The sequence below is a fragment of the Planococcus citri genome, chromosome 2, assembly GCF_950023065.1.
Source record: "Planococcus citri chromosome 2, ihPlaCitr1.1, whole genome shotgun sequence".
Classification (NCBI taxonomy): Eukaryota; Metazoa; Arthropoda; class Insecta; order Hemiptera; family Pseudococcidae; genus Planococcus; species Planococcus citri.
In genome coordinates, this window is record NC_088678.1 from 61,896,446 (window position 1) to 61,923,094 (window position 26,649).

A 26,649-nucleotide genomic window follows, 5' to 3' on the forward strand; every position below is an offset into this window, starting at 1 on the left:
AAACATCATATTTGGTATAAGTAAGAAGTTTCAACGCTAAAATTTCGTGCTTTTTATGGTTCTGAATGTAATTTTGTACTTTTTCCCGTTATTTTTGTGCTAAAAATGGTCACTCAATTTTGACAAGTTGAATTTTTGGGCAAAAGGATGACTTTTCGATACATTTGATGATCAGGTAGCCACTCCGGAAAGATCAAGCCTATCTGAACGTAGGTGCGATCTTTGAAATAATTCCAGAAAAAATGAATAAATGGTAAAAAAAAAAGTAGAATAATTATACAAGGTACAAGGTGTCCTAAAAAAAAAGGCAAAATGCCAAAGCAGTACAAAATACAAAAAGATGACTTTCGGCAGGACAATTCGAGAAGGGAGAGGTTTGAATCTATTTGAGCCGGAATTTTCAAGGATCAAAATGTTTTCCAAAAAGAACTGTAAAAAAAATGAAAAGAATCGAATTCTGCAAGAAGAGAATAAATAGAAAATTCTGTACAAAGTTTTAATTGAAGAAATGAAAAAAAAAAGTGAACTTTACTCTTTTTAATGGCAGTATAATACAAAACAGGTCTGTTTGACAAAAAATGCGACTTCCTGACATTTTGACAAAAAAACACATCCTTTTTGGCAATTTTGGCAAAAAAAACATGACTTTTCAACAACTCAGGAAAATTAAAACTTTTTAGCAATTTTAACGAAAGAACAGACTTTTTGACAGCTTAGGAACAAAATGAAGTTTTCTGACAATTTAACTACTTAAACAAAAACAGGACTTCAGGCAAAACACAGGATTTTTATAACTTAGAACAAAATTTTTGGTTTAAAAAAAAAACAAAAAAAAAACAGGACTTTTTGGACAGTGAAGGCAAAAATTAATAGGTACTTTTTAGGACGTTTTGATGAAAAATCAAGAATTTCTCGGAAATTAGGACTTTTGACAGAAAAAACAAAAATTGAGACGTTCTGAAAATTTTGAACCAAAAAAGCACTTTATTGGCAAGGCTCGTACACACTAATTTTTTTCCAAAAAAGTAACTTGATACGACAAAAAAAACTTCAAAAAATAACCAAACCGTAACAAAAAAAGTAACAAGAAGCGAGAGCCTAGAAAAAATCACAAAAAACAAAGGACATTACAAATTGAAGTGTTTCAGCAATCCCTCACAAAAAACCTATTTTTGGCAAGATGGAACAATACTTAAGGCAATCTGGCAACTTTGAAGTGAAAGAAATGAAAACAATGGAGTGGAAAAATCAAATTTTCTCAAAAATAATTAGAATAATGTACATGTTTTGTCTTTTGACAAATTTCTGACAAAAAGCGAGACTATTGGGCAACTTATGAAAAAGAAGTTGGACGTTTTTGGGTTACTTGCAGATAAACGATAATTTTCAGTAACTTTGTTGAAAAGTGAGAATTTTTTATTTTTAGCAAAAAACGAGGCTTTCCATTCCGGCAAAAAGTAGATCCTTGGGAATTATTGGAAAAAAATTTTTGGAAAAAAATGAAAATCCTGAGTAATTTTGCTAAAAAGTGGGAATTTTTATTAAAAGCAAAAATTCGATAATTTCAGCAGATATCAGCAATTTTTGGGAATTATTGGTAACGGTTTTTTTTCAATTCTTTTGAATTAGGAGACTTCTTCAGCATTTTTTAGGTAAAAAAAACGCTTCTTCATGATTTTTGGAAATAGGTAAAAAGCGAAACTTTTCAATTGCTATCATGCTGGAAGACTTTTTGTATTTAATTTATCTATCATTTATTCATTTGCTTATTTATTATCATTATTATTTTTATTTTTGCAAAAAAGCAAAAACCGAGAATTTTTGTCAATTTTTGGGAAAAAAAGCTAAGATTTTTGGGACAATTCTTGGAAAAAGTGAAATCAGTTGACAATCACAGTTGCTGATTACACAGTCCGTATGATTTCTCTCCATTCGCTCCTTTTTTTGTCCGCGTAAGTAAGTACGTCATTTTACCTAATAATTTTTTATTGCAAAAACGAAATTTCGTTTAATTTTTGTAACGTTTCACTCGCATTTTGAGATATACTTCAGGACATTAATATCGCCGCAAACCGTCGTCGCTGTCGCTGCGGTGAAAAAAAATAAATAAAAAAATTTGTAAAACTATATACCCCTATCGTTGGCCGTTTACGTGGTGAATTAATTATCAACTTAGAATGATGCTTTGAAGCATTGTTGTCAAGGTCACTTCAATATTATGAAGATTTCACAAATTTGACTTTTTTTTACGCCCATTTTTAGAGTTTTCATGATTCATGTTATGTACTTTTACTAAATCTAATTCGACTAACTACAAAGTCCGTGACATACCGATATACCAGGGTGTCTACCAAAATTTGATATTCAAAAATCGCGACTTTTCGCGACCTTTTTTCGCGATTTTTTTTCAGTACCCCCCTCGATTTTCTAACAAAAAAAATTGGGTTCCAATAAAGTTCACACTTATTGGGGGATGGGAGGGGGTGGACAAATTTCAATAGTTTCCATGTGACATAAATAGTCATCCCAATTTTCGAGCTTTTCTTTTTCCTTTTCCATCTACTAAACTTTCTTCAGTTCTAAAATTTTATTTCAATTTCTTCGATTGTTCTTTTTCTAGTCATTCCAACCACTAATTTATCTTCTTGTTTACGTTTTAATTCAACTATGCGCTTTTTAGATGCAAGCCTGAATACAATACTTTTTAAGCGAGAAGTTCATTCTTTCACTTTAAAACTTTGGAAGTTGAATGATATTTTTTTAGAAATTTTGAAACAAGCCCGAGCGAAGCGAGGGCAAAAGCTTTTGAAAATTTGAGTTTTGAAAATTAAAAAAAACATGTTTTTCTTTCATCACGGACCCTCCAGAATGAGCGAGTCCGGAGTAGACTGTCCTCTTTTCCCCCTCTTGACGGTCCTACTCCTCCAGCAATCTAACAATAATTCCCAAAAACTTACAATAGGTATTTCTAAAAATACACATATCATGGCCACTACGAACCAAGCCAACTGAGAGCAAAAGCACTGGAAAGACAAAAATTCACAATTCTCCAGAAGTGAAAAAATATCATTTTTGATGTGAGAAGTCAATTTTTCTACCATCAAGACTCAACATTTGGCTAAAGGAAATAAAATAATAAGCCCGAGCGAAGCGAGGGCGAAAGCTTTTGAAATTTTGAATTTTTAGGATTATTTAAAATGCTAATTTGGCAGTAGCACTAACATTGAATAATAATACGAAAAGTTTTTGAAAATTAGAATCGGGACGATTTTTCACCACTTTTATGGTAATTTTTGATGAAATTTGGAGAAAATCGCGAATTTTTCGCGACTTTCGCGACCTGGTAGCCACCCTGTATAAGAACAACCAATACGAACCGAACCAAACAAAAAGTGTAAGTTTGTAATACTCCTTCCTGTAGTTAGCTATAAGATAATACTTACAACAGATTACTACAATAAATACCAGCCACTTCGGGTCTTTGATGAACTCAACCGATCAAATAAAGACAATAACGAAATGGCGAATGGATTTCTCAAACTGACCATGTACCTAGGTATTGCAAGGAAGCTATAAATCCAAACAGATGCCGCCAAAAATCCTCGCTACACTCACAGGTCAATTAAACCAATTCAAAAGTAAATCCGAAGCTCAAAAATTGATTCGTATATCTAATGATGTTGACGCATTAATACTCAGCAACAACCTTTTGATTAATAATATGAACCAAATTTACGATGCAAGGAATATCGATATTACTTTAAGGTAATAACAACCCTTATAAATGCTGAAGATAATAATAAGTACAACTTCTCTGTATCAATTAATTATAAGGGTATGAAAACTCTTTCGCAAGAATTTATGTAATGTTAAGAATATTTCAATAACTTTAATCAATGTAGGCAACTTTTGGAAGTTTTTAATATGTAATTAGTTACATTTTGTGACATTTCATCAAGTTTTGGTCGTTTTTGGATACTTCAATATTATTTTGCACAATTAGTTTTTGTAAACATTTTAAGCAATCCATGCAAAGTATAATATGTAATTTAACTAAAATTCCATCAATTATTTTAGTGACTTTGAAAGATTTTCAAGATAAATTTTACAGTTTACGAGAAACTTCATAATTTCATTTCATTTCTATAAAAATTATAGCAGGAAAATTTGCCAATAATTCACGAAACGCACAACAATCTTACCGCGATAAACATCAATCAACTATCACTGAATATTGGATCAATTTATATGTAAGTAATTTTGAACATTTTTTTCTTGATATTTAAGACTTTTTTCAATATTAGCAATAATTTTGAAATTTTATGATAAAAAATCTCATATTTTGGTCAAAATGAATCGATTCGACAATATTGGTAGCAAATGTTCAGTATCTCGGCATTTTTTGCCACGAGTCATCAAGATGATTAACATTTTCCGAAACTGTCATCTCTTGAATCATGGCAAAGACATCCTATGATGAAACCACCTTCGTTACCGACCGGATCACTTTATATTGATCCGGAATTCGTAAAAATTACGAAATTTTCTCCATTCCGTTGCACGACATCTGATGACACGAAACTTACACGCGGAAATCTCCAGTAAGTATAGTGAAAAAAGAAAAAAACTGCATTTTATCATTTTATGGGTAAAAAAATAATTACCATTGTACATAAGTTACGTAATCGTAAGAAGGATTCGCACGAGCAACGACCTGAGCTCAGATTTGAATCTGGCAAGTAACAAAGCCTTCGCCTTCGGGTTGGCGTACCTGAGAACAAGGGCCGAGGCTCATGGATCATCACCGCGTGATTCCTACTCGTAGATACGTCACAGATGAATCAAACTGGACAAGATGGTTTGCGGTATTGACCACCTACTTATGTAATTTTTTGCTGTATTTTTTTTTCGGTGCTTATACTTCAACCTACGTGGAATAATACACATAAGTCATCCGCTGATTCTTCAGAGTATTTTTTTTTTTTAATTGACCTATATTACCTACACATTACAGTGTTGAGCTTATTCGAGAATTATGCGGGTGATGTGTCTTTATTTGTTCAAGTACATATTTAAGTAATCGGTCTTGTTTGATCGTTATCATAAATGGTTAATTAATGACAGGTGCATGATTAAGAACATGAATGGAAAACGAGAGTGCTGGATTTCGAGCGAAATCACCGACTGGAAATTAATGTCCTGATAAGTTAGCAATCGTTTAGGTACATTCTGGTCTAATACACACGTTGCAGTATCCACAAGTACACACAAGTAAGCAGTTGTAGATATTTTAGTGTTGAAAAAAGCCTAATCAACGTGTTTCAAGCGCTAATTAGGTAAATGCACGCCTCGATTTGGATAATTTTTGTAACATTTCAAAGAAGATCTCACTGTAAATTCAATGATTTGTAGTACTTACATAGAATTTCAAATTTATTATTTTTATGCAGCTATCGGGTACAGGTTGAAATTACATAGTAGTTCAATTACATAAAAAAGAATAGTGTTTTTTTGCAAAATTTTCTAATCAATAGAAGAAAATCGAATTCAGTCTTCCTCAGAAACAAAATTTCAGTGTTCGTCAAAATTGCACGAAGAAGTGTTAAACTTTGAAATATCATTTTATTTCTAGAAATGAGGAAGCAGTACCGTATACAATTTGTTAAAAATGCACAAAAAGATACACGTCACCCGTCACCTACAATTCAAAAATGAGTAATCAGCGAATATTCGATTAATAGTAAGTAATTTTAAACATTTTTTTCTTGATATTCGAGACTTTTTTCAATTTTCGCGATAATTTTGAAATACTTATTACAATTAAAAAATCTCATTTTATGGTGAAAATGAATCGACTCAACAATTAGGAGCAAATGTTCAGTATCCCGGCATTTTTTCCACGATTCATCACAATGATTAACATTTTGCCAAACTGTACTCTCTTAAATCATGGCAAAGACCCAAAAAGTGACGGAGTTACCGCGAAATTCGACAAAATTCAGCAAAAATTGGAACGAAACATTGTTAAAACCCCTCCAAAATACAATCAGATGGTGAAATTTGGCAAAAATGAATTAAAAAGCGATGAAAAAGAATTGAAATAATGTAAAAATCACTCAAAAACCATTAGAAAAACAAAATAGTACCAAAAAAATCAATAAAATTTTGGTAAAAATTGTCAATTATAGTACGTGAAAGTGTTGAAACAGCGTTGAAATGATTTAAAAACCACTCATAAAAAATAATATCTAAAATTGACCAAAACATAGAGAATTTTCGGCAAATTTCGACAAAATTCAGCGAAAACTGGTTCGTAAAACATCGTTGATACACCTTCAAAACATGCACTGAAAGCATTAAAAAACAATTTAAATCATCAAAAAATTGTGAAAACTTGCAAAATATGTGAACGAATAAATGTTAAAATGATGTAAAAACAGCCACAAAAACATTTAGATCACAATAAGAACCTCAATTAATTAAGTAAAACATTTTTTTTTAAATCTGTAAAATTACTGAAATTTGTCGAAAATGCATAAAAAATGATTGAAAATGTGTTAAAATAATGTAAAAATTCTCGAAAAGTAATCAAAATCACAATCACCAAAAAATGACGAAATCACAAATTGAATTTGACAAAATTGGGCGAAAAAATCATAAAAACATCGTTGAAAAAAAATTGGAGGAAATTCACCACAAAAGCACAAAAAAATATGAAAAATGAGTTCAAAAGATGTGATAACTCTCAGAAAAGCCTTAAAATTATGGAAAATCATCAAAGATTAAAGGAATTTGAGTAAATTACAATCACCAGAAAAATGATGAAAATCGCAGTTCAATATTTCAAAATTAGGCGAAAAAATCATGAAACATCGTTGAAACAATTTTTATCACCAAAAAGTTATAAAAATTGAAGGAAATTCACCAGAAATGCACAAAAAAGATGTGAAAAATGGGTTAAAAAGATGTAAAAACACTCGGAAAAAGCTTCGAAAATTACGAAAAATGTGAAACAGTAATGGAATTGAAGTAAAATCTGCCAAAGAAGGATAAAAAGGGGTTTTAAAAAGGTCTTAAAATGTTGTAAAAATACTTTAAAAATCATCAAAAGAACTAAAAATTGCATAAAAAAGATGAAAATTTCACCAATCTGTCAGAAACGCATGAAAAAGGATAAAAATCATGTAAAAATACTCAAAAAGCATCAAAATCATTGGGAACTTTCAAAAAATGATAAATTTCCAGTAAAATACTGCCTAAAATGCGTGAAAAAACATTGAAAACAAATGAGAAGTAAGGTATGTTGGAAAGATTAAAAAAGCATTCAAATCACTGAAAATTACAAAAAAAAATCAAAATGAAATACAATTTGCCAAAAATACGTGAAAAAGTGTTAATAAAAACGTGTTGAAATGATACATCAAAAACATGAAAGAGCATTTAAATCACAGTAAATACACAAAAAATGTCACAATTTCTGTATTTGCCAAAAGTGCATTCAGAAGTGAATAATGATTCTGTAAAACCTCCAAGTCAAGAAACTGTACATCTGATCTGCATCAAAACTGAAAACTCCAATATCGAAAAGTAAATTGTGCCCAATACAAATGCTCGAGGGTTTCTTAATGTTCAAAGTTGCAGGTATTCAACTGTTGGAAACTTCTACAGCAGAACTGACTCCTATTTCGAAAGTTTTACAAAGGTTTTCATTCTCGAAATAGCTGATCTGTGTTTTTGTCACTTTTCCAAAATGAATTATTCATCTTTGTGAAAAATTGCTTTGCCCAACCCTGGCTACGTAAATTCTTTAGTCATTGATCATTGATCTCTTTTCAAAAAGGATTCGTGCAATAAAAAAAAACTTATGAGCTTTTAACCATTCACACGTGTCTAAATTCTAAAATACATAATCATTTTTAAATGATTACAAACGTAATTGGGTATCAATGCTCAAACGAGTAAGTATTAGATCAAGACTGGATTTATTACGTATATGGGATGCAAATTCCTGCGCCTCGAGGATGCTAGAAAAGTTCATCGTCCTAACAGCAATGAGACGTTGTTTACCTACTTGACTTGAATGGATGGTCTAGACATCCGTAGATGATTTCATTTTCATATTTTGGTCTTCAAAAAGTCGAATAATTTTGGAAGTTTATTCCTCTATGCATCTTTCTGATGGAAAAAAGCTAACTACCTATACTACCTACCTACTGATTTTTCAGCACTAAACTCGAAATGTGTTTTGAAATGATAAGGGGGGGGGTCTCTATGTAGTTGACCAAAAATATGCAAAATCAATAGAAAAAAAACTTACCTATTCGATCACTCCATGAAACAGGTTAATGAGATTCGTAAAGACACCGTTGATAAGACGATGACAAGATCTTGACGTTGAATTGGAATATCTTCTACACCGATAAAAGGTGTAATTGAACTATCACATGTTAACTTTGCAATAAAAAATATCATAAAGAACAGCACCAACACATTTTTGCATATAAACACACTACATGATTTTTTTATAAAGAAAACTCGATCACCACGATACCACGAAAAAGAAAACCGATTTTTCGACACCGAATATTTTACACTCGTGTATCACATCATGTCCATTCGACAGACAACTGGCTTTGGTTAATCAAAAAGCAATTTCTCTAGCGACCAAATACCGAAGAGAGTACTTTGATCTGTTTAAAGTGAAGGCAGCGAGAAAGTGGTAATACGATTCCATTGGTCGCTGGAACCTGACGTCATAAACAGGTTCGCATTACCTACGAAAAATCAGGTTTTATTCGGCGCTAGATCTTAGTGCGTGTACCTATAGTGTTATCTAATATCTTGGTCTTTACATTTATGTATGTACTTCTCGATTGTCTCGAGAATCTATGTACTTGGCTAATTTAATTGTAAATCTGTCGTACGAGTTGTCTGGATGACGAGTGATGTGTTGGCACTGGTACTGGAAGTAAATACTCTGACAACTCTTCGTTATCAAAATATTGCAGGTCGAGCACAAATGCATTAACTTGTTGAAGCAAATGCTGAACAGATGGTGACGTCATCACCTCCCAAAGGCAGCATGGAGAATTGGAGAGTTTTCGTCAAGCAAATTTTTTTTGTAAAAAAAAGCAGCACTTTAGAGGGAATTTTTTGACTATACGAGTTTTAATTATTCAGATTCTTATTCATCTTCGAAATGAAATATATTTTCGAATGATTGAACTACTTACGTATGATTATGAATACCTATCATATTATATTTAAGTTAGAGTTCATTAAAGCGTTATGCATGCCTACAATAAATTATATTAAAAAAAAAAAAAAAAAACGTAAAACACAAAACGGCTAAATTACATATATTATGATTTATGAGAGTTCGTGCCAAAACACTTCTTGTAAGCGTTTATTTGACCTCAGGAGGAAACGAGCCTCAAAATTTCGAAAATAGCAAACACCTTTTAAATGGCTCGAAAATCGCTATTGGCTGGAGGAACATGGAAAGGACACAGGTATCCAAAATATGAATGAATATTCGAACTAAGTGCCTTTGATCAAAGACTCGTTACTCGTCATTTCCAATTTTTGAGGATTGAGATTATGTTCTGAATCTGTACACCACGAGTATTAGAAATACGCAACGTGGTTGAAAAATCCACTGTGTATCGGTTTAAATAATTTTCAGCGTCGCCATGTAAAATTGTGTCAACATAAACTAAAAACAAGATGTCCACCAGATCATCGAAGTCATCAAAAAGGCATCGTTTTGGACCGTAGGTCATCAATGTAATCCTTTTGGTCGAAAATTGAACTCAATCTAAATTGAATGTTGATTGGTCAAAAATGCAGAAAATTATTGAATCATAAAAATTATCATTGAATTAACTTCCGATTCACTGAAAGTAGTTACCATAAATTGGTGAAAAAATTAGCATAATCACACAAAAATTTGCAAAAATAGGTTAAAAATTGATAAAACAGCAAAAAGTTGTCAATTAGGTACATAGGTATATGAAAAAAATTGCGCAATGTTACAAAAAATGGATCAAATAAAAACGAAAAATTTGAATGCAAAATTATGCCTCCCCCACCCCTTGTCCTTCCGGCTTTCAAATTTAAAAGGTTTAAAAAATGACCTGTTAAAATTGTCAGGAATTTCAAATTTTCGTAACGTTATTTATCGTTATTTGGTTACGTAATAATTTATTCGTAAACCCAAAACTTTATACGCAATTCCATAATTTTTTAAGCAGATTTTTGTTATTTTTGAGCATTTTTTTTTGCAAACTTCTGTTGAATTTTCTCGATATAAAAGTTTTTTAGGGTTAAAATTTTGGCAGAAAATCAAAAATTTTCGACAAAACTGATTTTGAGCGATTTTTAAAATTTTAATCTCGAAACTGGACGACGATTTTTGAGATTTTTCAAAAAGTATCAAGCGACTAATCATACCTATTGAAATAAAATGTCAAGAAAAATTCTAATATTTCGACGAAAAATGTCTTTTGAGCATTTGAGATCTATGTACGCTGAGCCTAAAATTGGGCCACGATCTTCGAAATCTTTGAAATGGGTTTCATGAAATCAATCAAAGTGACCATTTAAATACGTCGACAAAAAATCAAAATAATATTGCATCGAATATTTTTTGAATGATTGCCTCGCTTAGGTATCTACCATTCTTCTTGAGTCCTCAAAAAAAAAAAAATTCATAGAAAATTTAAATTCTTTGCCAAAATTTTAACCCATAGTAATGGGTTGTATGGCACCATTTCACAGAAACCATACAAATTATAAAGCTACGTGGGTTTGATTCGTTCATCATTTTTTAATCCCCTTTCAACATTTTTAGCAAACAATTTTGATGAAAAATAACTAGCTCCTCTAACAGATCCGATTGTATAGATATTCTTCAAAATCAAAACACACTTTCTTAGAATTTTGTTAAGAAAATCGACTAAAATTCACATCACATTTTTCAAAGTCTCCTGAACCATGTGAACATTGAATGGAAAATGAAGCTTTTCAAAGCCATCGTGTTCCAAAAGAAGCACAAAACGTGTTAATAAGGTTTTCAAAACAATTTATGACTTTGGTGGCTCATTTTTCACAAAATTCTTGGGGAGGGTAAAAAAAACTAGGCGGTTGTTACCCGTACTGGTACATTAAATTGTACATTATATCTCCAAAATACGTAATTCAAATGCCATTTTAGCTGTTTTGAATTTAAAAAAAATATATATATACATATCGCATTTACCTACACTTTAAATTTTAGAGCGTTTGAAAAAACAGATTATTGATTAACATAAATACGTAGCATCAATACCTAGCAATTAAATTTTAGTTTTAATTTTTCAAAAATGTTTGGAATACCCAATATTTTTTGGTAAGTTACACTTTTTACACCGAATTGATATATTTTTTTGAAATGTTGAAACGGTCCTCTTTTAATAAAAACATTCGCATTTCGAAATAGGCCACGAACAATTATATAGGTAAATACCCAAAAATTTTTGGTAAGTTCCATTTTTTACACCGAATTGATAGGTAATGTTGTTGTTGTTGTTTTTTATGAAACGTTGAAACGGTCTTCCTTTAGAAAAAACATTCGAATTTCGAAAAGACTTTTTAAATTAAAATAAATAAATAAATAATAACATACCAATCAATAAATCAATAGCTCAAATGACACCTTAAAATTCAACGTTAAAAATCAAATTTCTTTAAAAACATGCGTCAAACATGATAATAATTGAGAAAAAAATTCAAATTAGTCAAAAAATCGAATTAAAAATCATTATTGAGATTAAAAAAAGAAAAAAAATTCCTGCCTCCTGTGAGGTTTGAACTCACGACCCCTGGTTTACGAGACCAGTGCTCTACCACTGAGCTAAAGAGGCGTCAGCGGGATCGGGCCGTTTTCGGGTACACGAACGCTGCCTTACGTGCTATCTCGTTATTCATCTTGATAATAGCAAGTTTCGTGTAATTTTTAATAAAATTACTTTTATTGAACGATTACATTACCGCAAACATATACACCGATGTTCAAAATACACACAGAATTAATTACTGAATGACGAAATCGTTCAAAACAGCCTATCAAACAGTACCTCAGCTATCAACAAATGACAATGATAACGTTATTAAATTACAGATAGCGTTAGTAGCATCATTCAAAACAGCAGTTATTTAAAATCAGAACAATCGCTCATAAATGAATAATTTTTCATTCGTATTGCCTAAAAAAAAAATCCAGCAATACCTACTAATACAGAGAAGGATACTAAAGGTAGGTAACTCCTGGTAGGCTACACAATCTGAAAATTATCTCAATACCAACTTTGGAAGGTTTTCACTCGTTAATAGCAAAATGGGCCTATTATGGCCTATTTCAAATCATCTACATAGGTAGGTACATATTCCCAGCTGAGCTGGAAATTTCTAATTTTATTGTTTATTTAGATATTGATAGGTAGAGGTACAGTTGAGGTGAAGTTTTCAATTTTTTGCTCGGCTGGAAATACTGAATTTTCTTGTCAATTTATTGATACACTTGAGCCGAGCCGAGCCGAGTTCAGCTATGCTGCAAATTTTCTATTATTTAGTCAATTTATTAATACAATTTGAGCTGAGAATACACATTTTTTTCCTTCAATAATTACTTAGCTGAGCTGGAAACTTGATGTTTTTTTCCTTTTTACTCGTACGTATTGTTGATTTCTCAGCTGAGTATTCCAATTTTTTTTTGCTATTAATTCAGCTGAGCTTAATAATTTGTTTTTTTTTTTTCAATTATTAAAACAAACATCGCCTCATTTTTATTTTACACAAAAGACTTGTAATTAGTCTCTTTCCTGAGTATTTACGAGAAGATGAAAGATGATGTCAAATCGTTAATGAATAAAAACATAGCGACTGGTATAACTTAATAATATTAAGTTGTGTGTGAGTAAGCTCATGACCAGAGCTTAAAGCCACAGATAGGAGAAATATAGCGTGGCATTTTTTGCTCTCCTATTAAATTACAAAAAAAGAAAATTAATTATTTATATCAGTAATACAGTTAGGTATTGCATTATTTATTATTTTTTTTTTTAAAGATTTGTCAAAATATTTATACAAGTTTCATTCCTTTTCTAGTTTTTGTAGAATGAACATACGTTTATCTTATTTGAATAAATACAATGTGAATTATCGATTTCATATTTCCTCTCAATACTATTACCTACGTTGAAATTTTATTCAACTGAAGTTTACCTAATTATATGTACACTTACATAAGAAAAGGCACCAAAACATCAATGGAGAGCCTGATAACACAAAAGAAAGACTGATTGCTATTAAACGAACATCATAAAAAAAAACACTACCCGTTAATTTGGTTATGGATGAGATAGGTAGGTATTGCATTATTTGTTGTTTTTTTAAAGATTTGTCTAAATACCTATATTTATAAAAGTTTCATTCCTTTTCTAGTTTTTGTAGAATAAACAAACGTTTTTCTTACTTGAATTAATATAATGTGAATTATCGATTTCATAATGTATTTCCTTCCTTCCAACACGCTTGCATTGAAATTTTATTCAACTAAAGCTTTGTATAGGTACATAAGAAAAGGTACCAACACATCAATGGAGAGCTTGATTACTCAAAAGAAAGTCTGGTTGCGATTAAATTGTTCGCAGAAAAGCATAAAAGAGGCATACCCATTAATTTGGTAATGGATGAGATGTCCATCAAGCAGCAAGCCAAGTGCTGTATAAAAATAGCACAACATATGGATATGCGAATTTAGGTGCCAATTTATTGTTTAAATTCTCGTATTAGACATTATGTATTTTGATAATTATTTCATCTAAATTTTTTCTACAATTAATTAAGTACCTATTTAGTTATCATGTTCACGAAATATTCATTCATTATTATTTTTATTTTAAGAAAAATAATATTAGTGTGCATGTCTGCATACATTTTCAATAAGACATTATTTAACAGAAATTTGATGACCTCCCTGTTTTGTTAAGTAGGTAGTAGGGTAGTAGGTATCTAACTTGATAAAGTTATTGTGGTTAGAATTTAGTTTGATCTTTGATATAAATATTATTTCTGAAAAGTGTATTGAAGAAAATGAAGAAAAGAAATTTTGAAACAAACTAGGCAACCTGGCAACGAGTTCCTCGGATTTGAATCAACGTTTTATTAAATTTGAGGAGCTCATTGCAAAAGTAGCCCTTGTCACATGAACCTATACAATCTCCAAAGCTCTCCCTTGAGCGTACCCAGTATCATGAATGTAAACTCTATAAAGCAATTCCTCTCATCTCAGGGCTACTCAGGGTAGACCAACTTGACGGTCATTTCAACATTACAACATGATCTCCGCAGTTGGCAATAGGTGCAATCGAGTGAAAAAGGTCTAAAAGTTCATGTGACAAGGGCTACTTTTGCAATGAGCTCCTCATTTAATATTTTTGTAACGAATACTCGATTAGTAGATCAGATGCTCCATAGATATAAAAGTCGGCTTTAGAAATTCGGCAGCCAAATAAACCGGTGATTCAAAACTAAATCCAGAGTTCTGTAAGTATACCTATTCAAAATAATTCTCTAATTTCTGATTGCATTTTAATTTATGTAAAGTTGATTATTCGTTTCATTACTCTTCTCCTTTTCTAACAGAATTGATACAGAATTCATACCTAGTCTATTTTGTTGAGAAGAATTGAGAAATATGCTTGGAGGACGAGACTGGTGACTGGATGAAGTTAACAGAAGTTAAGGTAATTGAAACCAATTCTATACATCTTACATAAATGCGTTAGAATACTAAAGTTATCATTTTCTCACCCATTTGTTCGTCAATGATGTGTTTTTCTATTCATTGATACTTACTGAGATTAGTTTAAGTTTGTTCTGGTTTTTCTTGTTTGTATTTGTTCAGGGTCATTCTCATTAAATGTCTTGATCATAGTTACTTGTGTTTGTCAGAAATTGTACGTATCTACTAGTAAAGTATTGGAATTTAATTTCAAATAATTTTTTGTTCAATTTTCAACTTTTGTTGCATTCAATAAATACACCCATTTCTGTTTTATTCACCATTTTCATTATTGGAATATAAACAAATAGACTTCTAAAAATGAGCGCGATTTTCTTTTTGCAAGAACTGGTGATTAGACTGACACAGGATTGCATAGAAGTACGCGGCTACGCGCAATCATTCTAAACTTCAGAGTTGATTTTAATATGAACAGTAAGTTTTGATTCTTTTATCATGAATTATTTTTCTTTTCTTTTGAAATTAAAAAAAAATTCTATTTACTATGGTATGGTTCTATGTTGTGTCTTAGGTCTCAGGAGAAAACACTATTACGATTACTCATATTCTTGGGAGGTAACTGCAATCGCATTAATCCACGCTTGATTGATAATACTTACTTCGATTTTGGTATTCATAAGTTCTTTGTCTCTCTTATGTGACATTTTGTCTGTCCAATATTTTCCTATACTTTATTGATTCAATAATTTTCATTATTAAAATCAACTTAAATTCCAAGGTTAATTTTTATCTCATTAGTACAAAATATAGTTACACTATTTCTAATGTAAAATTGTATTATTTCAACTTTGGAGGTTGGTTGAGTGAAATTTTGATTTTTTTACCCATTCCTGACATGTGACCTTCAAAAATTCGCTAAAAATCAAAAAATGCACTTTATTAGCGCCTGAAGTTTTAGATGGCGATGCATTATACCTAGTCTTATTTACCCACTTTCAAATACCAAAAAATCACAAGAATTCACTTTATAGATTTCAATGAACGAGTATTTACCTAATGAATAATTACTTAATACTGTTTGTTTTTAGATTCACATATTAGAACCAGCAGAGGATACGTACTTACGTAGTGTCCAAATTGATCACGTGTGTTTTAGATTGACCTATAAGTAGGTACTAGGTACTAGTGTTTCTGTAAATACTGTCATTTTCATTTTTTATAAAAATTAGTATGTATTCATGTCCTATTTATTTATCCTATTTAGTCACAAACTTTAGGTGTTTGGCTTTGGACAAAACTCCACCGGGCTTATGGCATTTCAGGCTCGAATGCCGCGCCTTCAGAAAGGCTTAGTACATATATGACCCGCTCTGACAAAACCGACCATTTCGACAAAAAAAGTGTCCAAAATAGTGATGTTTAAAATGAGTTTTAAGGGTTGAAAGATCAGATTTTTGAGAAAAAAACATTTTTTGAAATTTTGTCGAAATGGTCGGTTTTGTCAGAGCGGGTCACATTATGTCTCTTCATAGCATTGTGTTCGCGATGTTCTTTTCGTAATGTAAGGTACTTTTTCTGTGAATTTTTGTAAATATATCTTTTGTGTTTTACCCAACAAGCCTTATTTTCACCCTTTAATTTCACATAAGTATTTTGCAAATACAACTAGTAATGGTTATGCGATCTATACTTACGTTCCCGGAAAGGGACTTGCTACATTCCCGGACTTCCATGGGGAAAGAGTCATTTGCTCATTCACACGATTCGTTTTCGATTAACAATCAACCACTTCCCTCTTTCTCCTTTTTGGAAATAAAAACTTGGAAGAAATTTACAAATGTCGAATACGAGTGCATACAAATCGTATTTTTTAAAATTGAAATAATTGAATTGTGTTTTTTTTGGAAATACAATAAGACTTGGAAGAAATTTACGAATCGCCCTAAATATCCTAGCCAAATCCTTGAAATTCTAGTAGTCATCGACTCAAATACTTTAGTGGATACTTTTGGACCCGGATCTAATGACTCAACTCTACCGAAGCCGATTACCCACAATTTGGCATTCATGGTGGCACCATCTAAATATGTAAGATCCGGACAAGGTACTGCAGACTTGCACGTGAAAGCCAACGTTCCTACAAATGCATATAAATTGCATTTTAAACAATTAAATTGAAAAATGATCGAAAGGCCATCAGTACTGATGTTGCCCATCAGATCGAGGGAATACATAACCATATCAGTGGTAAAGAGCTCACTACTGAGTACTCAAGTGTTGTGTTTCCTGGAGTAACTGGTGAGACTTAAACTCTCGGAAATGTTCAAGATGTGGATAAATGCAATATGTTTACCAATTACTTTGGTGTCATTTCATCGGATACTTACCGCATCTTCATTGCATTTTAAACAAAATTTTGCATTACTTATTGTAGTAAGTAAGTATGCATAATTTCTACCCGATTTCATCTTGTTTTTCCCAATTTTGTCTTCCTCAGTTTCTTCAATCACGTATTATTTTTGTAATATTCAATTGTTAAATTTACACGCGACTATATTCGTTATACTTAATATTATTATGTACATAATTTATGAATAATTTTGATTGTTGTAATGTATGGCTCAGATGTTTTTATTCAATCTTACACACGCGTATCAATTCTTCTTATGTTAATACATATATTTATTCTTTTTGGCCGCGGCCAGTAGTAAGTTTCCATTGCTGAAATGGGAGCAAACATTCCGCCAGTTTGTCGATTGAACTTCTATCCTTCTATGGTTTGTTTTGAGAATGGAGCAAGCCAAAAGGCAAAATTGGGATTCATTTTATAGTATAACCTGTACCAAGCAAAATCAACCATGAAGACCATATCAGCTGAACAAAAGAAAACCAAATCCATGACAATTGAAATGGCTTTTATGGAATAGGCCAAATTATCAAAGTTCTGAACCTCTTTCATTTTTCAGGAACTTGGTCCTAAAAATCGCCGATGAAAGAAATAGTAGGTATTTAAATTTATGTACTACGAGAAACCATATTTTCATCGCTATGAAACACTCGTTTTTATTTCTGTTGTGTTTAAATTTACTGTATATTTTTGTCTAGATTTTTGAAGCAGAGACAACTGCTGGTGAGTAAGGGTGATGTGGTATATACATTCGTTTTCCGAAACTTGAAGACCGCCGCAGCAAGTCATTCAGGTACCTCTAAAGGACAGAATTACCAAGTCCTATAGAATCTCACCAACTTAAAAATCATTACATAATGCACTCCCAAGACAGTGAGGCCATCCACATTTTAATTTTTATTTATTTAACAGCTGGAACAGAGTCCGTTGTAATTTGACGATTTATGTATTAACAAACATAACATGGACATACAATAAGACAGAACTGGCTGGAATCATCATACCAGTTATGTAAGTATTCGATTATGTTTCGATAACATTATAGCGTTATTTATTTAGCTGATTTTTCAGTTCAATGTTGTCTTTAAATTCTATACAATAAATCAGAGCAGAAATGGCTATTCGAATCATCCCCTAAATGGTTAATAATTGATCCGTAAAGTATGGTCAATTGGTCATCCTCGTTTAGTTCACGTGGCTCCTATAAGCAGTGCCTTTGATTTTTTTGTACTGACTGACGAAGCAAAATACATAATTATGTAGATATGTAAGCTGCGCTGCAGTCGCAGGAAGTTTCATATAGGTAGGTACTAGGTAGCTAGGTACCTATTACCAAACTTATCGTCAATTCCAGTAAGTATACTTAGATTCGAGAGTTATATTCTACATATGAGTTTGCTAGTCGGAAGGGCACGAACACTTCTATAAATCAGAATTCAAAAAATTGTGATGAATTTAAAAAAGATTTGGTAAAAAAATTAATTTTTCAAGTACATATTTTTCACATTCAGTGTTTTTACATTGCCCAAAGAGCAAGAGATGTTAATGTGAACATAAGAAAAAAAGTGAATATTAATTATGTAATTTACATAAATCAATCAGAGTTAAGGAGACTGTGTTTTCAATTGTGACAACATACTTCAACGTTTCCTAACAAATTATTAATTAATCACGCCAAATAGTGCCCTTTCCATTACCATTAGTGTATTCTTGTGCAAATTTTCAACAAAAAAATTTCAATACACGTATTTTTGGTCTTTAAAATTCTTAGACCACTAGATGGATGTCTAGTTTTTCACGAGAAACTACCTATTTTCTGTAAATTTTTTGCCGTTATTATAGGTAATGAAAAGTTGCGGTGAAAGTTCCTGTTCCAATTTTCTGTTTTTATGTTACCGCTATACTTAAGGTCTTCAATTTTGTATCCGTTTTTGTTTCGTTTGCTTTCACAGAAAACCTATATTAGAGGGGAATCGATCATTTATTCAATTTTTTTGGTTGATTGTTTACATTGAAGCAATCAACTGTAGCAAGTGTTTTTTGGGCAATATTATTTTTAAAAGTTCAGAACCGTACGTTCAAATACTTCCCCGAAAATAAATAAAAGTGATATCACGCCTTTAAACAGTCGTCAGCGAGCTAAAATTCTGAAAATAGTGGGATAAAAAAATTAGAAACCTGAGCTTGAATCGTTCCCTATTTTTTTACCCCCTCTAAAAAATGTTTGCAAATAATTTTGATGAAAAATAACTAGCTCAACTAATAGACCAGAGTGTGTAGAATTCAGCGATGCACTCACGAATTCATTTTTATGGAAATTAGCCAGTCCAATCCTTAAAATCAAAACTCACTTTTTAAAAATTTTGTTAAGAAAATCGACTAAAATACCTACACATCACATTTTTCAAAGTCTCCTGAACCATGAACATTGAATGGAAAATGTAGCTTTTCAAGGACATTGTATACCGTTTACTCTTTTGCCGTGAACCAAATCTTCCATATCTTCCAACTCCATGAATTACCATTCACATCTTATGACGATTACAGAGAAGAAAATGAAAAAAATAATAATAATAAGCTCAAGAATTAGCCCATAATAAACATAACATCGTTACAAACAAAAAAAGTAAAATCAAAATACAATGGTAAAAAGAACCTTTTAGCGAGAAGTTTGTTAGATTAGGAAGAAATAACTCTTGCTTCTCAGTTTTTACTATTTATTAGTGCAAAGCTTTTCAAACACCAAGTGTTCATCATCAGGCTTAAATCACTATTGAACAGAATAACCAAGTCTACAAGCTTATATACTAGTGTACAAGGGTGTGGTAGTTTAACAGTACAAGGGTGTGGCAGTACAAGGGTGTGGTCATGTGGAAGAGGGTGTGGTTGTAGGTGAGGATGCGGTAGGAGCTCCTACCACATCCTCACCTACAACCACACCCTCTTCCACATGACCACACCCTTGTACTGCCACACCCTTGTACTGTTAAACTACCACACCCTTGTACACTAGTATATAAGCTTGTAGACTTGGTTATTCTGTTCAATAGTGATTTAAGCCTGATGATGAACACTTGGTGTTTGAAAAGCTTTGCACTAATAAATAGTAAAAACTGAGAAGCAAGAGTTATTTCTTCCTAATCAAAATACAATGTAAAACATAAATCCTCATTAGATTTCCAAATAGTTGATTACGATGCTTCTACAAGACAAAAGTAAACACAAACATAGGTTCATCACTCTGTATTCTCTTGGACCCTATAAAGTAATTAAAGTGAAATGCCCAGATCTAAGTAACTTTACAAATTGACTGGATTAATGAGTTCAAAAAGTGTCAACAATCTAGAACAAAAATCTGAAAATGATCATAGAGAAGGCATTTACAGAAGATTGCCAATTTGCAAAATTATCGTATATGAATTCCAAAGTTGGGAAGGAACACCCAAAGAACTTTTCCGAATAAATATGAAGTCTCATGCAATTACATATTCGCAAAAAAATTCTCTGGGAAAGAATTCCCACCCCCGTCCTCCCTCTAAGGAACCATGTAGCAATTAAGAAAATAAGAAAGAAATGTAAAAAAAAATTTAAGAAAATAAATTAAACAAACTTTGCAAACTTTATACTATAGTATCGCAATCAGTGTAGGAATATATCGTTAGTATGAAGGTATCCGCGCATTGGTCATATTTTGAAGAATACCCTCTGACAGTGACATTGATTTCACTCAGCTATAGAAAAAACTGAATAGGGCAAAAAATATACACCAGAAAGTGAAGAATTTACAATGAATGTGCAATTTTACATCACAAAAGCCTACGAATCGTTACTCACGGTAAAAAATTTACGACGCACAGTGATTTTTTTCTAATTTTAGATTTTTCACTTCTCAACGTTTAAATAAGAAATTTAAAATTGTAGGTACAGTAAGTAAGTAATTTAATCTCTTGGAAATCTCTGTTACTCACTTATCATAGCGACGATCCAAAGACATTCAACAAAAACAATTCAAGGTATGTTATTTTTCTATTTAACACTAATTAAAACTATACAAGAACACTTTAAACCTAGGGCCGGAGCTCTAAAGAATTAAGGACATATTAACTTGGCAACTCGAAGACTCGCGAAAACGAACTACGAGTTGGTCCAGTTGGCAAAGAAGCTGGAAGGCTCATTTGGCACCTTGACCACTCATTGTTACCAACCAATGATAAATTGCACCAATTTATTTATCACTGTGTCATATTTCTTTTTCTGATCTGATGTAAGGTTAAATTGCTTGAAAACATCTTTGACTGCATCTCCTGCTATGTTTAGTACTAATGATATCATAGATTCATTAGTAAGCAGCTCCTTCTTAGATTTGATGAAAGTAAGGTATCTTTCAAAACTGCATTTGAAACGCCTCCCATTTTCTTTGTTACCCTCAAATGAAAGCTATTGGATATTATTAAATTAGCGAGGACAGCATTAAAACTGACTTTACACTTTTTTAAAAATTTTTGTTGTTGTAAATTCAATCTACTTTTACTTGTTTCAGTGCATGACATGGACAGAACATTTACGAATAAATTTTATTGCGATGGGCGAAGTGGTCAAGATTTTAAATGAGTTCAAGGAAAATGGCGTAAATGATATCAAAACGCCTTCCACACTAAACCCACCGGACCTACGCTCACTTGGAGATACTTTCAACTTGAAGGCTTTTGTTAACTGGTTAATAGACGCGCGCAACTACGCGCATTTTCCAAAATGTCATATGTACTAGTGATGAACATTTTCTACAATCCACTTACCATAATCTATACTATGACTATGCCATTCTGGATGGATTAACGTGTAGTCCAAATGAAATCTTCGAAGTTCTATCAGAGACTATGGTATACAATTTCTTAGAAGCACTGGAAAAGTTTTACGATGATAACGTTCTATTATAGAGTCAAATGGTTAATAAATTTTATAAGTAATGATTTGCTGTAAGAATTTGTGTGAATGTATTTATGTATGAAAAAATTGAATTATTGTAAATTAAAACACTATGCCGGATTTTCATAACGACTGTCCTAATGACAAATTTGAATGTACCTACTGCAGAACGAATTATGGGAACACAAAATTTCAACATTAGGAATGAAATAAACCACTTGATGGAAAATTACATTGAGACAGGTGAAGCAGATTTCAAAAAATTAAATGAAAACTTGAAACCAATGATGACTACAGAAGAGGCCCACTTTTCGAAAGTTAGAGTTTAAAAGAATTAACAAAAAAGATTTGGTGACACAAAAACATCATAAATATTTAGATAAAATAATGTTTGAAGGTAAGTTATTTTTAATAAATTTTATTGGTAATGAAATGAATTACTGTAAAAATTTGTGTGAATTCATTTTTAAATTTTTGCAAAATGTCATGACTGCTAAGCAGTGAATTTTCACTGCTTCAAATTTAGAGAGTACAAGAGAAAAACTGTTTTAAAAAAACTGAAAAAATTTGGTTTCAAATTTCGTTTCTTGTTTGTTTTATCGTTTCATTTTCCAATTCGACCAGTTTACATTTTTTAAATTTAATTTTGCTTGAATGAAGTGAACTATACCACAGATTTATATTATTTGAAGTCAATATTCAGTTATGCATATCTGAATCTTTGAAAAGAATGAATCTTCTAGCAAACTAATTCAAGTGAAATTTAGTATTTTATCTATATGTATTCTGTGTTATAAGTATTATTTCAGATGATAAATTATTCTTTTTTATGTATTCAAAGTTTGTTTTTATTCATTTTGTATTATTCATTCTGTAATAAAAGTAGGTACCTACCTATAGCATTCGCAGTTTTGACTTTTTGAATCTTTGATTTCCAATTTCACGTCTCACCTTCCAACCCTAGCAGAAAAATAGCTCCAGAATATTACACATCGAAAAGGGTCGAATTGTAATTATGGGGGGAGGGGGGGGGGTACCTTTTTCTTAATGCAAATTGTATTTTGATTTTGAACTTTCTGTATTTAAAAAAACCAATATTGGTCGTTTACCTACTTATATTTCCTTATCAAAAATCCGCGATCTCCTCGTCGTTGATAGGGAATGTAGGATACCGTTATTATTATATTATAATTTATACATGTAAGAGGGAGGATTTGTTATCATAGTATTAGTCCAAAATTCTAAGTACAGTGCGTTTGTTCGTATCATTATAGAAAAATTAGGCAGTATGATACTTACTGTCGATGTAGGTACTTCGATACTCTACAGTGTACACGTTTCACTATAGTGTCATTTTAGTCGCGACCGATAGTAAATTTGTATTTCCATCACTTGAAGAATAAAGTAAGTAAGCATAGTCGCGACCGATAGTGAATTTGTATTTCCATCACTTGAAGAAAAAAGTAAGTAAGTAATTTTTATTTATTTTTACTTTGAATAGACATTTTGCTAACATGGGATTAATATTTGAGAAATAAGCTTGGGGGTTCGCACCTCCTTTGGTCTATATCAACATGTCCGGATAGGGTAGCTAGGTAGGGTGTAGAGAAATTTCTTTCTCTTTCGAGATGTAATTTTTCAATTCTTTCTTTTTCTTTTTTTTGCTTTATTTTCCTTTGTTTTTCCCATTTAAATTGTGTTTACATTTTTTGTAATAAGCGAGTATGTCCCGAGTGCTATAGGCCGAATGGTTCCTTTTCCATCAGAACTTTCAGTTCATGAAGATTTTAAAAAGATAAGAATTTTTATGTACAATTTTTGGGAACAAAAGAGACGTTTTGGATTTCTTTTGCAAAAAAACAACAATTTTTAGCTATTTTGCTAAAAAGTAGATAACAATTATTTATGATGCAAGAAATTTTAATAATTTTTGGCAAAAAACTAAACTTGGCAATGTTAGAAAAAATCAGGCAGACCCAAAGATTTGGCAAAACGTGATTTCTAACAAACAAAAAAAAACTCAGAGCTTTTGAGTACTTAATTCTTGAATCAAAGTGAGTTGGCCGTGAGTTAGGTGATGATTATCAATCATACTTTTTGCGTTTCATCAACTTTTGTTTTTACTTATCATGAAAATTTTGCAAATTTTTTTTGCTGAATTTTAATGGTAAGTGTTTTACAATTATTTTTCTGCATCCAAAAATTTTGAACATTTTGAGATGGTTATTATACCATTTGAAAGCTAATGAGATACACTTTCTTTCCAACTACTTTTGATTGATTGATAATCACACTTTCAGCTCGATAAGCCGGGTGTCAATTACTGGCGCTAAAAAAATGAAAAATTCCAATAATTGACACCATATAAAAAGATGTATTTTCTAATGTTTTTTCACCATTATTTTACCGATTTATTCAAAAATAGCCTTATTAAAGTATGAGATGAATATTCAAGAAGCTATAAGTGCTGTAAAGTGAATTAAAAATTACATCCATTTATATGGCCTAAATTATTGGAATTTTTCACTTTCTTGAAAATGTGATTATAATTCAATCAAAAGCAGTTAGAAAGAAAGTGTATCGCATTAGCTTTCAAATGGGATAATAACCACCTCAAAATGTTGAAAAATGTTGGTTGTAAATTTGTAAAATACTTTGTCAACTACTGGGGTGTCAATTATTAGAACTTCATGTCAATTACTGGGGTTTTTTGGACACGTTTTTAAATGATCATAAAAAGCTCAAAAACGAACTTACGAATGTGAAACACAAATTAAAATGTAAGGAAAACTATGTTCTTTTAGATGTGCTTACCAAAGTTTTCAAAAAAATATCACCTTAAGCTATAGATTGTTTTTTATCAAAAAGTATCAAAAATCTGTTCAACTATTGGCGACTTTACCCTACATATTTATCAAATTTCTTGTATTTAAACTAATCTTATGCAAGGTGTAAAAATTTCATGTTTACAATCAAAAAAAAATCTAACCATTTTGGATATTATACTTATCTATCAAATTTCCCGTTTTAAAACTGATTTTTATGCAAGGAATAAAAATTCCAAATTGACTAAGTGAAAAAAATTGAAGTTGAAGAGATGATTGGCCATTGAGTTCGCCAATAATTTTCGAGTTTCATTCACGAATAGATCCACCTTCGATCTCCTATTCTCCATGTTAAAAATTGAAGCTTTGATGATTTTATAATAAATGCTTAATAGCAAATCAGAAATATTTGGCAGCGAAATGAAAGCTCAAAGATATTCGTGAGGTCATCAAAACTTTGAAGCTTAATTATAGCTTTTTAAGGCCTCTAATCGCGAAAAAAAATTCAGTACAACCATCTACGCATCACGCTGAACATTTTGAGTATTTTTTCACAATTTTGCGTCCAGCCGTTTTGCAGTGATGGCGTTACAAAGAAAACACCACTTCAATTTATTAAGTAGAAAATGTCGGTAATACCTACATATTATGTACATAATATAATCGTGTTGATAAAAAATATATCAATGTAGCTACCTGGCAATTAAAACTATCTATTACTAATTGCCCACAAAAAAATATCCCTAGATATCCCCTAGTAAGTATAGTAAGGTGTTTTGTCTGTCTATGATAGCATATTCACAATGTGTATTGTGTACACAATTTCTACACATATTTACGGAAATTTGTCGAGTGAATTATGGATTAGAGATTCAAGGCCAGTTTAATTCATTTTGGGTGAATTTCTCACAGCTGCCCGAGAAGTGAATCCTAATGATATAAACGACCAAACTTGGCGAGGAAATTACTTTGAGAGGGAGCCTACTCAGAAAATTTTCTGAGTTTAAATTCTCGCCTTTTGTCACAAAATAGCCAAGTTTTATTTCGTTTCACCCTTCAAAATTGGGCCCTTCCCCAAAGTGACTTGAAAGTTCAAAAGTGGATTTTAAAGTCGTTATTGGGGTCCATTAATGGGGAAAAAAGTTCAATATACTCATTTAAATGTTTTTGTGTCTCGTATAACCGTCTAGTGATACATCAGTACGATAATTCTCCCCCTCCCTAAAAAAATAAGGAATAAATAAATAATAAAAATGAAAATAAGTAATGCACTTCATGAACTGGTTGAAAAACTTTGGTTTAATCCATCAAGTGGCTGACATTTTTACATTGAAACAGAACATATCAGAGCTGTTTTCACCGAATATGTTCAAAAATACAACACAAAACATAATGATCCAAGATCAAAAATGCACAATTGAATATTCAAAAAAAAGCGGAAATCCTTTTATAACTGATATTGATGTTGAACCCGGTTTCAGAATCGAATTCCACGTGAACTTTATTAAAATGTTCAGATTGAAAGATAATTCCGAATGAAAGCACCATTCAGCGGAACAGTGCTCTCACAACAACAACATATTCTATTCAAGATTACCCTGAATTAAAAAAAAAAGTCCTTAGGAACAGCCAAAGGTTACTCATCCCCAGAAAGATTCCTTCGGCCAACGCGACAAAAAATTACAAATTTGTATCATTTTCCACCG

General features: G+C 31.5%; 1 protein-coding gene and 1 non-coding gene across 6 annotated transcripts in view; both read right to left on the bottom strand.

Annotated features, from left to right (window-relative positions):
- The window catches only part of LOC135836939 (chitin synthase chs-2-like), a 120,392-nt gene that overhangs the window by 34,966 nt on the left and 58,777 nt on the right, over positions 1-26,649 (bottom strand). Inside the window, exon 1 of one of the 5 annotated variants that reach the window (XM_065352029.1) lies at positions 8,318-8,735. The exons of 3 other annotated variants lie outside the window; for them this stretch is intronic. The gene's annotated coding sequence lies outside the window, so the exon portion shown is untranslated. Of the gene's footprint in view, positions 1-8,317; positions 8,736-26,649 lie in introns of those variants that run through there. One more of the 5 variants, XM_065352026.1, reaches the window with a different exon arrangement.
- On the bottom strand, positions 11,832-11,903 carry TRNAT-CGU (transfer RNA threonine (anticodon CGU)). Its single transcript has one exon. It is a non-coding gene; the product is annotated as a tRNA-Thr (tRNA).